At 43.5% G+C, this 12,013-nt stretch overlaps 1 long non-coding RNA gene across 1 annotated transcript in view; it reads left to right on the top strand.

The window, feature by feature from the left end:
• Nucleotides 1-12,013, top strand: part of LOC132419262 (uncharacterized) — a 555,421-nt gene that overhangs the window by 492,107 nt on the left and 51,301 nt on the right. The window contains exon 2 of the long non-coding RNA XR_009518163.1: nucleotides 9,690-9,771. This is a non-coding gene — a long non-coding RNA (uncharacterized lncRNA). The remainder of the gene's footprint in view (nucleotides 1-9,689; nucleotides 9,772-12,013) is intronic.

The raw sequence follows: 12,013 nt of genomic DNA on the forward strand, positions 1-12,013 counted from the left end.
CCATATTTGGCTTAAGGAACTTTATCTGTGCTCATTTCAATCTCTGGTTTTATGCAGCACCCCAACTCACCTTTACCCTTAAGCAAGCATAAGTTGGTTTTCTAAATTTGAGAACCTGTTCTGTTCTGTAATTCAGTTCCTGTGTAGCCAAGTTTACATTCCGTGTATTACTGATATCTTATGATGTTTCTTTTTCTGTGTGACTTATTTCAGTTAGAATCAACATACCTGAATCCACTCATTGTGCTGCTAAGGGCCTGATGACATAGATTTCATTGCTGAGTGATATTGCTTTGTAAGTAAATACCACAACTTCTTTACCCATTTTTCACTTTCTGCGATGTTGAACTTGTACTGTAAACGAGGTTCTTGTAAACAGAGCCATTCCAAACTTTGGGGTGGCTGTGTCTTTTTGATTTTAATTTCCCTAAGCTATAGGACCATAAGTGGAAGTGCCCTAGGTTCTGTTGCTTTGTTTTTTAGATGTTTCAGGAAACACCATACACTTCTCCCAAGTGGTTGTTGGCAATTTACATCCCGCCCATCAGCATAACAAGGCTCCCAGTTCTCCATGGCCTGTCCTGCCTTTCTGGATTTTACACTTTTTTCAGATGGCCATTTTGACCGGGGGGAAGTGAGACTTCATTGTAGTGCAGATTTCCTTTGCAAGCTTGCTTGGTTGGCCAAAAAGGGCGTATGCGTTTTTTCCTGAATATATTCAGGAAAAAACGCATACGCCCTTTTTGGCCAAGTGCATCATTGTGGACGTTCTGCCTCTTTTCCTATGCTTTCAATGCAATTCCAGTCTGCCTCCTGAAATCGGTTTCCTGCAATTCTGCCCCGCTTTCAAGTCCTCTTGGCAGCCTTACTTCAGTCTATTTTTGGATGATAGCTGTCATTTATAACTCTGCAGGTTTGTGAATTACAGTGCCCCTGAGCTCCTTTCTTCAACTCGCTTTCTTGTGACCTGGCCGCAACACCGCAGGATGGCTTCAGGCCCTAATCTGGTTCCGGCACGGCACGCTGAGCCTTTGGTTATTTCCTCTTCCTGGTGGGAAATGAGAGTTAAATTTGCCCGTCCAGACACCTCCAGCTAGTCTCTCATTGGTTCTCCCTATTCCTGTTCATCTTCCGCAGAAATTGCAAACTGGGCCAACAGGAGGTTAAAGGCGCTGACTCTCCAAGTGGGGAGAGTGTTAGTAAAGCGTCTGGAATGTTGCACCGAGTACCAGGGGAGGAAACCTGAGACATATTTGAACACGTTTCCCGTTCACATGGTTGATCATACTTCGGTTCCACATGCATGTTTTATCTGAAGGAAGAATACCTTAAACCTGGGTAGTTGAAACCCGTGGAATGGGTACCATGCAATATGACTTCAAAGGGTCTTCATTTGCTCACCGAACCTCTCCAATCCTATCACTGCTGCGTTTATGCCCCTGTACACACGCTTGATTCTCTTTCGGAGACATAGCAATCCATAGGTTTTAAGATACTTACTAGTAAGGTACATTCTTAGGCGTTTAATATGCGGTGTTGAGTCCATTTCGTTGAGCAAGGAGTAGCTCTTGTCTATTCCATATTTGGCTTAAGGAACTTTATCTGTGCTCATTTCAATCTCTGGTTTTATGCAGCACCCCAACTCACCTTTCCCCTTAAGCAAGCATAAGTTGGTTTTCTAAATTTGAGACCCTGTTCTGTTCTTTAATTCAGTTCCTGTGTAGCCAAGTTTCCACTCCATGTATTACTGATATCTTATGATGTTTCTTTTTCTGTGTGACTTATTTCAGTTAGAATCATCATACCTGAATCCACTCATTGTGCTGCTAAGGGCCTGATGACATAGATTTCATTGCTGAGTGATATTGCTTTGTAAGTGAATACCACAACTTCTTTATCCATTTTTCACTTTCTGCGTTGTTGAACTTGTACTGTAAACGAGGTTCTTGTAAACAGAGCCGTTCCAAACTTTGGGGTGGCTGTGTCTTTTTGATTTTAATTTCCCTAAGCTATAGGACCATAAGTGGAAGTGCCCTAGGTTCTGTTGCTTTGTTTTTTAGATGTTTCAGGAAACACCATACACTTTTCCGGAGTGGTTGTTGGCAATTTACATCCCGCCCATCAGCATAACAAGGCTCCCAGTTCTCCATGGCCTGTCCTGCCTTTCTGGATTTTACACTTTTATCAGATGGCCCTTTTGACCGGGGGGAAGTGAGACTTCATTGTAGTGCAGTTTTCCTTTGCAAGCTTGCTTGGTTGGCCAAAAAGGGCGTATGCGTTTTTTCCTGAATATATTCAGGAAAAAACGCATACGCCCTTTTTGGCCAAGTGCATCATTGTGGACGTTCTGCCTCTTTTCCTATGCTTTCAATGCAATTCCAGTCTACCTCCTGAAATCGGTTTCCTGCAATTCTGCCCCGCTTTCAAGTCCTCTTGGCAGCCTTACTTCAGTCTATTTTTGGATGATAGCTGTCATTTATAACTCTGCAGGTTTGTGAATTACAGTGCCCCTGAGCTCCTTTCTTCAACTCGCTTTCTTGTGACCTGGCCGCAACACCGCAGGATGGTTTCAGGCCCTAATCTTGTTCCGGTACGGCACGCTGAGCCTTTGGTTATTTCCTCTTCCTGGTGGGAAATGAGAGTTAAATTTGCCCGTCCAGACACCTCCAGCTAGCCTCTCATTGGTTCTCGCTATTCCTGTTCATCTTCCGCAGAAATTGCAAACTGTGCCAAACAGGAGGTTAAAGGCGCTGACTCTCCAAGTGGGGAGAGTGTTAGTAAAGCGTCTGGAATGTTGCACCCGAGTACTAGGGGAGGAAAACTGAGACATATTTGAACACGTCTCCCGATCACATGGTTGATCATACTCTGGGTTCCACATGCATGATTTAGCTGAAGGAAGAATACCTAACACCGCGGTAGTTGAAACCCGTGGAATGGGTACCATGCAATATGACTTCAAAGGGTCTTCATTTGCTCACCGAACATCTCCAATCCTATCACTGCTGCGTTTATGCCCCTGTACACATGCTTGATTCTCTTTCGGAGACATAGCCATCCATAGGTTTTAAGATACTTACTAGTCAGGTACATTCTTAGGCGTTTAATATGCGGTGTTGAGTCCATTTCGTTGAGCAAGGAGTAGCTCTTGTCTATTCCATATTTGGCTTAAGGAACTTTATCTGTGCTCATTTCAATCTCTGGTTTTATGCAGCACCCCAACTCACCTTTACCCTTAAGCAAGCATAAGTTGGTTTTCTAAATTTGAGACCCTGTTCTGTTCTGTAATTCAGTTCCTGTGTAGCCAAGTTTACATTCCGTGTATTAGTGATATCTTATGATGTTTCTTTTTCTGTGTGACTTATTTCAGTTAGAATCATCGTACCTGAATCCACTCATTATGCTGCTACGGGCCTGACTACATAGATTTCATTGCTGAGTGATACTGCATTGTACGTAAGTACCACAAGTTCTTTATCCATTTTTCACTTTCTGTGATATTGAACTTGTACGGTAAACGAGGTTCTTGTAAACAGAGCCGTTCCAAACTTTGGGGTGGCTGTGTCTTTTTGATTTTAATTTCCCTAAGCTATAGGACCATAAGTGGAAGTGCCCTAGGCTCTGTTGCTTTGTTTTTTAGATGTTTCAGGAAACAACATACACTTCTCCCAAGTGTCTGTTGGCAATTTACATCCCATCAGCATAACAAGGCTCCCAGTTCTCCATGGCCTGTCCTGCCTTTCTGGATTTTACACTTTTTTCAGATGGCCCTTTTGACCGGGGGGAATTGAGACTTCATTGTAGTGCAGATTTCCTTTGCAAGCTTGCTTGGTTGGCCAAAAAGGGCGTATGCGTTTTTTCCTGAATATATTCAGGAAAAAACACATACGCCCTTTTTGGCCAAGTACATCATTGTGGACGTTCTGCCTCTTTTCCTATGCTTTCAATGCAATTCCAGTCTGCCTCCTGAAATCGGTTTCCTGCAATTCTGCCCCGCTTTCAAGTCCTCTTGGCAGCCTTACTTCAGTCTATTTTTGGACGATAGCTGTCATTTATAACTCTGCAGTTTTGTGAATTACAGTGCCCCTGAGCTCCTTTCTTCAACTCGCTTTCTTGTGACCTGGCTGCAACACCGCAGGATGGCTTCAGGCCCTAATCTGGTTCCGGCACGGCATGCTGAGCCTTTGGTTAATTCCTCTTCCTGGTGGGAAATGAGAGTTAAATTTGCCCGTCCAGACACCTCCAGCTAGTCTCTCATTGGTTCTCGCTATTCCTGTTCATCTTCCGCAGAAATTGCAAACTGGGCCAAACAGGAGGTTAAAGGGACTGACTCTCCAAGTCGGGAGGATGTTAGTAAAGTGTCTGGAATGTTGCACCGGAGTACCAGGGTACGAAAACTGAGACATATTTGAACATGTCTCCCGATCACATGGTTGATCATACTCTAGATTCCACATACATGTTTTAGCTGAAGGAAGAATACCTTAAACCTGGGTAGTTGAAACCCGTGGAATGGGTACCATGCAATATGACTTCAAAGGGTCTTCATTTGCTCACCGAACCTCTCCAATCCTATCACTGCTGTGTTTATGCCCCTGTACACATGCTTGATTCTCTTTCGGAGACATAGCAATCCATAGGTTTTAAGATACTTACTAGTCAGGTACATTCTTAGGCGTTTAATATGCGGTGTTGAGTCCATTTCGTTGAGCAAGGAGTAGCTCTTGTCTATTCCATATTTGGCTTAAGGAACTTTATCTGTGCTCATTTCAATCTCTGGTTTTATGCAGCACCCCAACTCACCTTTCCCCTTAAGCAAGCATAAGTTGGTTTTCTAAATTTGAGACCCTGTTCTGTTCTTTAATTCAGTTCCTGTGTAGCCAAGTTTCCACTCCATGTATTACTGATATCTTATGAAGTTTCTTTTTCTGTGTGACTTATTTCAGTTAGAATCATCATACCTGAATCCACTCATTGTGCTGCTAAGGGCCTGATGACATAGATTTCATTGCTGAGTGATATTGCTTTGTAAGTGAATACCACAACTTCTTTATCCATTTTTCACTTTCTGCGTTGTTGAACTTGTACTGTAAACGAGGTTCTTGTAAACAGAGCCGTTCCAAACTTTGGGGTGGCTGTGTCTTTTTGATTTTAATTTCCCTAAGCTATAGGACCATAAGTGGAAGTGCCCTAGGTTCTGTTGCTTTGTTTTTTAGATGTTTCAGGAAACACCATACACTTTTCCGGAGTGGTTGTTGGCAATTTACATCCCGCCCATCAGCATAACAAGGCTCCCAGTTCTCCATGGCCTGTCCTGCCTTTCTGGATTTTACACTTTTATCAGATGGCCCTTTTGACCGGGGGGAAGTGAGACTTCATTGTAGTGCAGTTTTCCTTTGCAAGCTTGCTTGGTTGGCCAAAAAGGGCGTATGCGTTTTTTCCTGAATATATTCAGGAAAAAACGCATACGCCCTTTTTGGCCAAGTGCATCATTGTGGACGTTCTGCCTCTTTTCCTATGCTTTCAATGCAATTCCAGTCTACCTCCTGAAATTGGTTTCCTGCAATTCTGCCCCGCTTTCAAGTCCTCTTGGCAGCCTTACTTCAGTCTATTTTTGGATGATAGCTGTCATTTATAACTCTGCAGGTTTGTGAATTACAGTGCCCCTGAGCTCCTTTCTTCAACTCGCTTTCTTTTGAGCTGGCCGCAACACCGCAGGATGGTTTCAGGCCCTAATCTTGTTCCGGTACGGCACGCTGAGCCTTTGGTTATTTCCTCTTCCTGGTGGGAAATGAGAGTTAAATTTGCCCGTCCAGACACCTCCAGCTAGCCTCTCATTGGTTCTCGCTATTCCTGTTCATCTTCCGCAGAAATTGCAAACTGTGCCAAACAGGAGGTTAAAGGCGCTGACTCTCCAAGTGGGGAGAGTGTTAGTAAAGCGTCTGGAATGTTGCACCCGAGTACTAGGGGAGGAAAACTGAGACATATTTGAACACGTCTCCCGATCACATGGTTGATCATACTCTGGGTTCCACATGCATGATTTAGCTGAAGGAAGTATACCTAACACCGCGGTAGTTGAAACCCGTGGAATGGGTACCATGCAATATGACTTCAAAGGGTCTTCATTTGCTCACCGAACATCTCCAATCCTATCACTGCTGCGTTTATGCCCCTGTACACATGCTTGATTCTCTTTCGGAGACATAGCAATCCATAGGTTTTAAGATACTTACTAGTCAGGTACATTCTTAGGCGTTTAATATGCGGTGTTGAGTCCATTTCGTTGAGCAAGGAGTAGCTCTTGTCTATTCCATATTTGGCTTAAGGAACTTTATCTGTGCTCATTTCAATCTCTGGTTTTATGCAGCACCCCAACTCACCTTTACCCTTAAGCAAGCATAAGTTGGTTTTCTAAATTTGAGACCCTGTTCTGTTCTGTAATTCAGTTCCTGTGTAGCCAAGTTTACATTCCGTGTATTAGTGATATCTTATGATGTTTCTTTTTCTGTGTGACTTATTTCAGTTAGAATCATCGTACCTGAATCCACTCATTATGCTGCTACGGGCCTGATGACATAGATTTCATTGCTGAGTGATACTGCATTGTACGTAAGTACCACAAGTTCTTTATCCATTTTTCACTTTCTGTGATATTGAACTTGTACGGTAAACGAGGTTCTTGTAAACAGAGCCGTTCCAAACTTTGGGGTGGCTGTGTCTTTTTGATTTTAATTTCCCTAATCTATAGGACCATAAGTGGAAATGCCTTAGGCTCTGTTGCTTTGTTTTTTAGATGTTTCAGGAAACACCATACACTTCTCCCAAGTGTCTGTTGGCAATTTACATCCCGCCCATCAGCATAACAAGGCTCCCAGTTCTCCATGGCCTGTCCTGCCTTTCTGGATTTTACACTTTTTTCAGATGGCCCTTTTGACCGGGGAGAAGTGAGACTTCATTGTAGTGCAGATTTCCTTTGCAAGCTTGCTTGGTTGGCCAAAAAGTGCGTATGCGTTTTTTCCTGAATATATTCAGGAAAAAACGCATACGCCCTTTTTGGCCAAGTGCATCATTGTGGACGTTCTGCCTCTTTTCCTATGCTTTCAATGCAATTCCAGTCTGCCTCCTGAAATCGGTTTCCTGCAATTCTGCCCCGCTTTCTAGTCCTCTTGGCAGCCTTACTTCAGTGTATTTTTGGACGATAGCTGTCATTTATAACTCTGCAGGTTTGTGAATTACAGTGCCCCTGAGCTCCTTTCTTCAACTCGCTTTCTTGTGACCTGGCTGCAACACCGCAGGATGGCTTCAGGCCCTAATCTGGTTCCGGCACGGCACGCTGAGCCTTTGGTTAATTCCTCTTCCTGGTGGGAAATGAGAGTTAAATTTGCCCGTCCAGACACCTCCAGCTAGTCTCTCATTGGTTCTCGCTATTCCTGTTCATCTTCCGCAGAAATTGCAAACTTGGCCAAACAGGAGGTTAAAGGGACTGACTCTCCAAGTGGGGAGAATGTTAGTAAAGCGTCTGGAATGTTGCACCCGAGTACCAGGGTACGAAAACTGAGACATATTAGAACACGTCTCCCGATCACATGGTCGATCATACTCTAGGTTCCACATGCATGTTTTAGCTGAAGGAAGAATACCTTAAACCTGGGTAGTTGAAACCCGTGGAATGGGTACCATGCAATATGACTTCAAAGGGTCTTCATTTGCTCACCGAACCTCTCCAATCCTATCACTGCTGTGTTTATGCCCCTGTACACATGCTTGATTCTCTTTCGGAGACATAGCAATCCATAGGTTTTAAGATACTTACTAGTCAGGTACATTCTTAGGCGTTTAATATGCGGTGTTGAGTCCATTTCGTTGAGCAAGGAGTAGCTCTTGTCTATTCCATATTTGGCTTAAGGAACTTTATCTGTGCTCATTTGAATCTCTGGTTTTATGCAGCACCCCAACTCACCTTTCCCCTTAAGCAAGCATAAGTTGGTTTTCTAAATTTGAGACCCTGTTGTGTTCTTTAATTCAGTTCCTGTGTAGCCAAGTTTCCATTCCGTGTATTACTGATATCTTATGATGTTTCTTTTTCTGTGTGACTTATTTCAGTTAGAATCATCATACCTGAATCCACTCATTGTGCTGCTAAGGGCCTGATGACATAGATTTCATTGCTGAGTGATATTGCTTTGTAAGTGAATACCACATCTTCTTTATCCATTTTTCACTTTCTGCGATGTTGAACTTGTACTGTAAACGAGGTTCTTGTAAACAGAGCCGTTCCAAATTTTGGGGTGGCTGTGTCTTTTTGATTTTAATTTCCCTAAGCTATAGGACCATAAGTGGAAGTGCCCTAGGCTCTGTTACTTTGTTTTTTAGATGTTTCAGGAAACACCATACACTTCTCCCGAGTGGTTGTTGGCAATTTACATCCCGCCCATCAGCATAACAAGGCTCCCAGTTCTCCATGGCCTGTCCTGCCTTTCTGGATTTTACACTTTTTTCAGATGGCCCTTTTGACCGGGGGGAAGTGAGACTTCATTGTAGTGCAGATTTCCTTTGCAAGCTTGCTTGGTTGGCCAAAAAGGGCGTATGCGTTTTTTCCTGAATATATTCAGGAAAAAACGCATACGCCCTTTTTGGCCAAGTGCATCATTGTGGACGTTCTGCCTCTTTTCCTATGCTTTCAATGCAATTCCAGTCTACCTCCTGAAATCGGTTTCCTGCAATTCTGCCCCGCTTTCAAGTCCTCTTGGCAGCCTTACTTCAGTCTATTTTTGGACGATAGCTGTCATTTATAACTCTGCAGGTTTGTGAATTACAGTGCCCCTGAGCTCCTTTCTTCAACTTGCTTTCTTGTGACCTGGCCGCAACACCGCAGGATGGCTTCAGGCCCTAATCTGGTTCCGGCACGGCACGCTGGGCCTTTGGTTATTTCCTCTTCCTGGTGGGAAATGAGAGTTAAATTTGCCCGTCCAGACACCTCCAGCTAGTCTCTCACTGGTTCTCGCTATTCCTGTTCATCTTCCGCAGAAATTGCAAACTGGGCCAAACAGGAGGTTAAAGGGGCTGACTCACCAAGTGGGGAGAGTGTTAGTAAAGCGTCTGGAATGTTGCACCCGAGTACCAGGGGAGGAAAACTGAGACATATTTGAACACGTCTCCCGTTCACATGGTTGATCATACTTGGGTTCCACATGCATGTTTTAGCTGAAGGAAGAATACCTTAAACCTGGAGAGTTAAGACCCGTGTAATGGGTACCATGCAATATGACTTCAAAGGGTCTTCATTTGCTCACCGAACCTCTCCAATCCTATCACTGCTGCGTTTATGCCCCTGTACACATGCTTGATTCTCTTTCGGAGACATAGCAATCCATAGGTTTTAAGATACTTACTAGTCAGGTACATTCTTAGGCGTTTAATATGGGGTGTTGAGTCCATTTCGTTGAGCAAGGAGTAGCTCTTGTCTATTCCATATTTGACTTAAGGAACATTATCTGTGCTCATTTCAATCTCTGGTTTTATGCAGCACCCCAACTTACCTTTACCCTTAAGCAAGCATAAGTTGGTTTTCTAAATTTCAGACCCTGTTCTGTTCTGTAATTCAGTTCCTGTGTAGCCAAGTTTACATTCCGTGTATTACTGATATCTTATGATGTTTCTTTTTCTGTGTGACTTATTTCATTTAGAATCATCATACCTGAATCCACTCATTGTGCTGCTAAGGGCCTGATGACATAGATTTCATTGCTGAGTGATATTGCTTTTTAAGTAAATACCACAACTTCTTTATCCATTTTTCACTTTCTGCGATGTTGAACTTGTACTGTAAACGAGGTTCTTGTAAACAGAGCCGTTCCAAACTTTGGGGTGGCTGTGTCTTTTTGATTTTAATTTCCCTAAGCTATAGGACCATAAGTGGAAGTGCCCTAGGCTCTGTTGCTTTGTTTTTTAGATGTTTCAGGAAACACCATACACTTCTCCCAAGTGTCTGTTGGCAATTTACATCCCGCCCATCAGCATAACAAGGCTCCCAGTTCTAAATGGCCTGTTGCCTTTCTGGATTTTACACTTTTTTCAGATGGCCCTTTTGACCGGGGGGAAGTGAGACTTCATTGTAGTGCAGATTTCCTTTGCAAGCTTGCTTGGTTGGCCAAAAAGGGCGTATGCGTTTTTTCCTGAATATATTCAGGAAAAAACGCATACGCCCTTTTTGGCCAAGTGCATCATTGTGGACGTTCTGCCTCTTTTCCTATGCTTTCAATGCAATTCCAGTCTACCTCCTGAAATCGGTTTCCTGCAATTCTGCCCCGCTTTCAAGTCCTCTTGGCAGCCTTACTTCAGTCTATTTTTGGACGATAGCTGTCATTTATAACTCTGCAGGTTTGTGAATTACAGTGTCCCTGAGCTCCTTTCTTCAACTCGCTTTCTTTTGAGCTGGCCGCAACACCGCAGGATGGCTTCAGGCCCTAATCTGGTTCCGGCACGGCACGATGAGCCTTTGGTTATTTCCTCTTCCTGGTGGGAAATGAGAGTTAAATTTGCCCGTCCAGACACCTCCAGCTAGCATCTCATTGGTTGTCACTATTCCTGTTCATCTTCCACAGAAATTGCAAACTGGGCCAAACAGGAGCTTAAAGGGACTGACTCTCCAAGTCGGGAGAGTGTTAGTAAAGCGTCTGGAATGTTGCACCCGAGTACCAGGGGAGGAAAATTGAGACATATTTGAACACGTCTCCCGATCACATGGTTGATCATACTCTAGGTTCCACATGCATGTTTTAGCTGAAGGAAGAATACCTTAAACCTGGGTAGTTGAAACCCGTGGAATGGGTACCATGCAATATGACTTCAAAGGGTCTTCATTTGCTCACCGAACCTCTCCAATCCTATCACTGCTGCGTTTATGCCCCTGTACACATGCTTGATTCTCTTTCGGAGACATAGCAATCCATAGGTTTTAAGATACTCACTAGTCAGGTACATTCTTAGGCGTTTAATATGCGGTGTTGAGTCCATTTCGTTCAGCAAGGAGTTGCTCTTGTCTATTCCATATTTGGCTTAAGGAACTTTATCTGTGCTCATTTCAATCTCTGGTTTTATGCAGCACCCCAACTCACCTTTACCCTTAAGCAAGCATAAGTTGGTTTTCTAAATTTGAGACCCTGTTCTGTTCTGTAATTCAGTTCCTGTGTAGCCAAGTTTACATTCCGTGTATTACTGATATCTTATGATGTTTCTTTTTCTGTGTGACTTATTTCAGTTAGAATCATCATACCTGAATCCACTCATTGTGCTGCTAAAGGCCTGATGACACAGATTTCATTGCTGAGTGATATTGCTTTGTAAGTAAATACCACAACTTCTTTATCCATTTTTCACTTTCTGCGATGTTGAACTTGTACTGTAAACGAGGTTCTTGTAAACAGAGCCGTTCCAAACTTTGGGGTGGCTGTGTCTTTTTGATTTTAATTTCCCTAAGCTATAGGACCATAAGTGGAAGTGCCCTAGGTTCTCTTGCTTTGTTTTTTAGATGTTTCAGGAAACACCATACACTTGTCCCGAGTGGTTGTTGGCAATTTACATCCCGCCCATCAGCATAACAAGGCTCCCGGTTCTCCATGGCCTGTCCTGCCTTTCTGGATTTTACACTTTTTTCAGATGGCCCTTTTGACCGGGGGGAAGTGAGACTTCATTGTAGTGCAGATTTCCTTTGCAAGCTTGCTTGGTTGGCCAAAAAGGGCGTATGCGTTTTTTCCTGAATATATTCAGGAAAAAACGCATATGCCCTTTTTGGCCAAGTGCATCATTGTGGACGTTCTGCCTCTTTTCCTATGCTTTCAATGCAATTCCAGTCTACCTCCTGAAATCGGTTTCCTGCAATTCTGCCCCGCTTTCAAGTCCTCTTGGCAGCCTTACTTCAGTCTATTTTTGGACGATAGCTGTCATTTATAACTCTGCAGGTTTGTGAATTACAGTGCCCCTGAGCTCCTTTCTTCAACTCGCTTTCTTG

Source organism: Delphinus delphis, unplaced genomic scaffold (assembly GCF_949987515.2).
Source record: "Delphinus delphis unplaced genomic scaffold, mDelDel1.2 scaffold_48, whole genome shotgun sequence".
Lineage (NCBI taxonomy): Eukaryota > Metazoa > Chordata > Mammalia > Artiodactyla > Delphinidae > Delphinus > Delphinus delphis.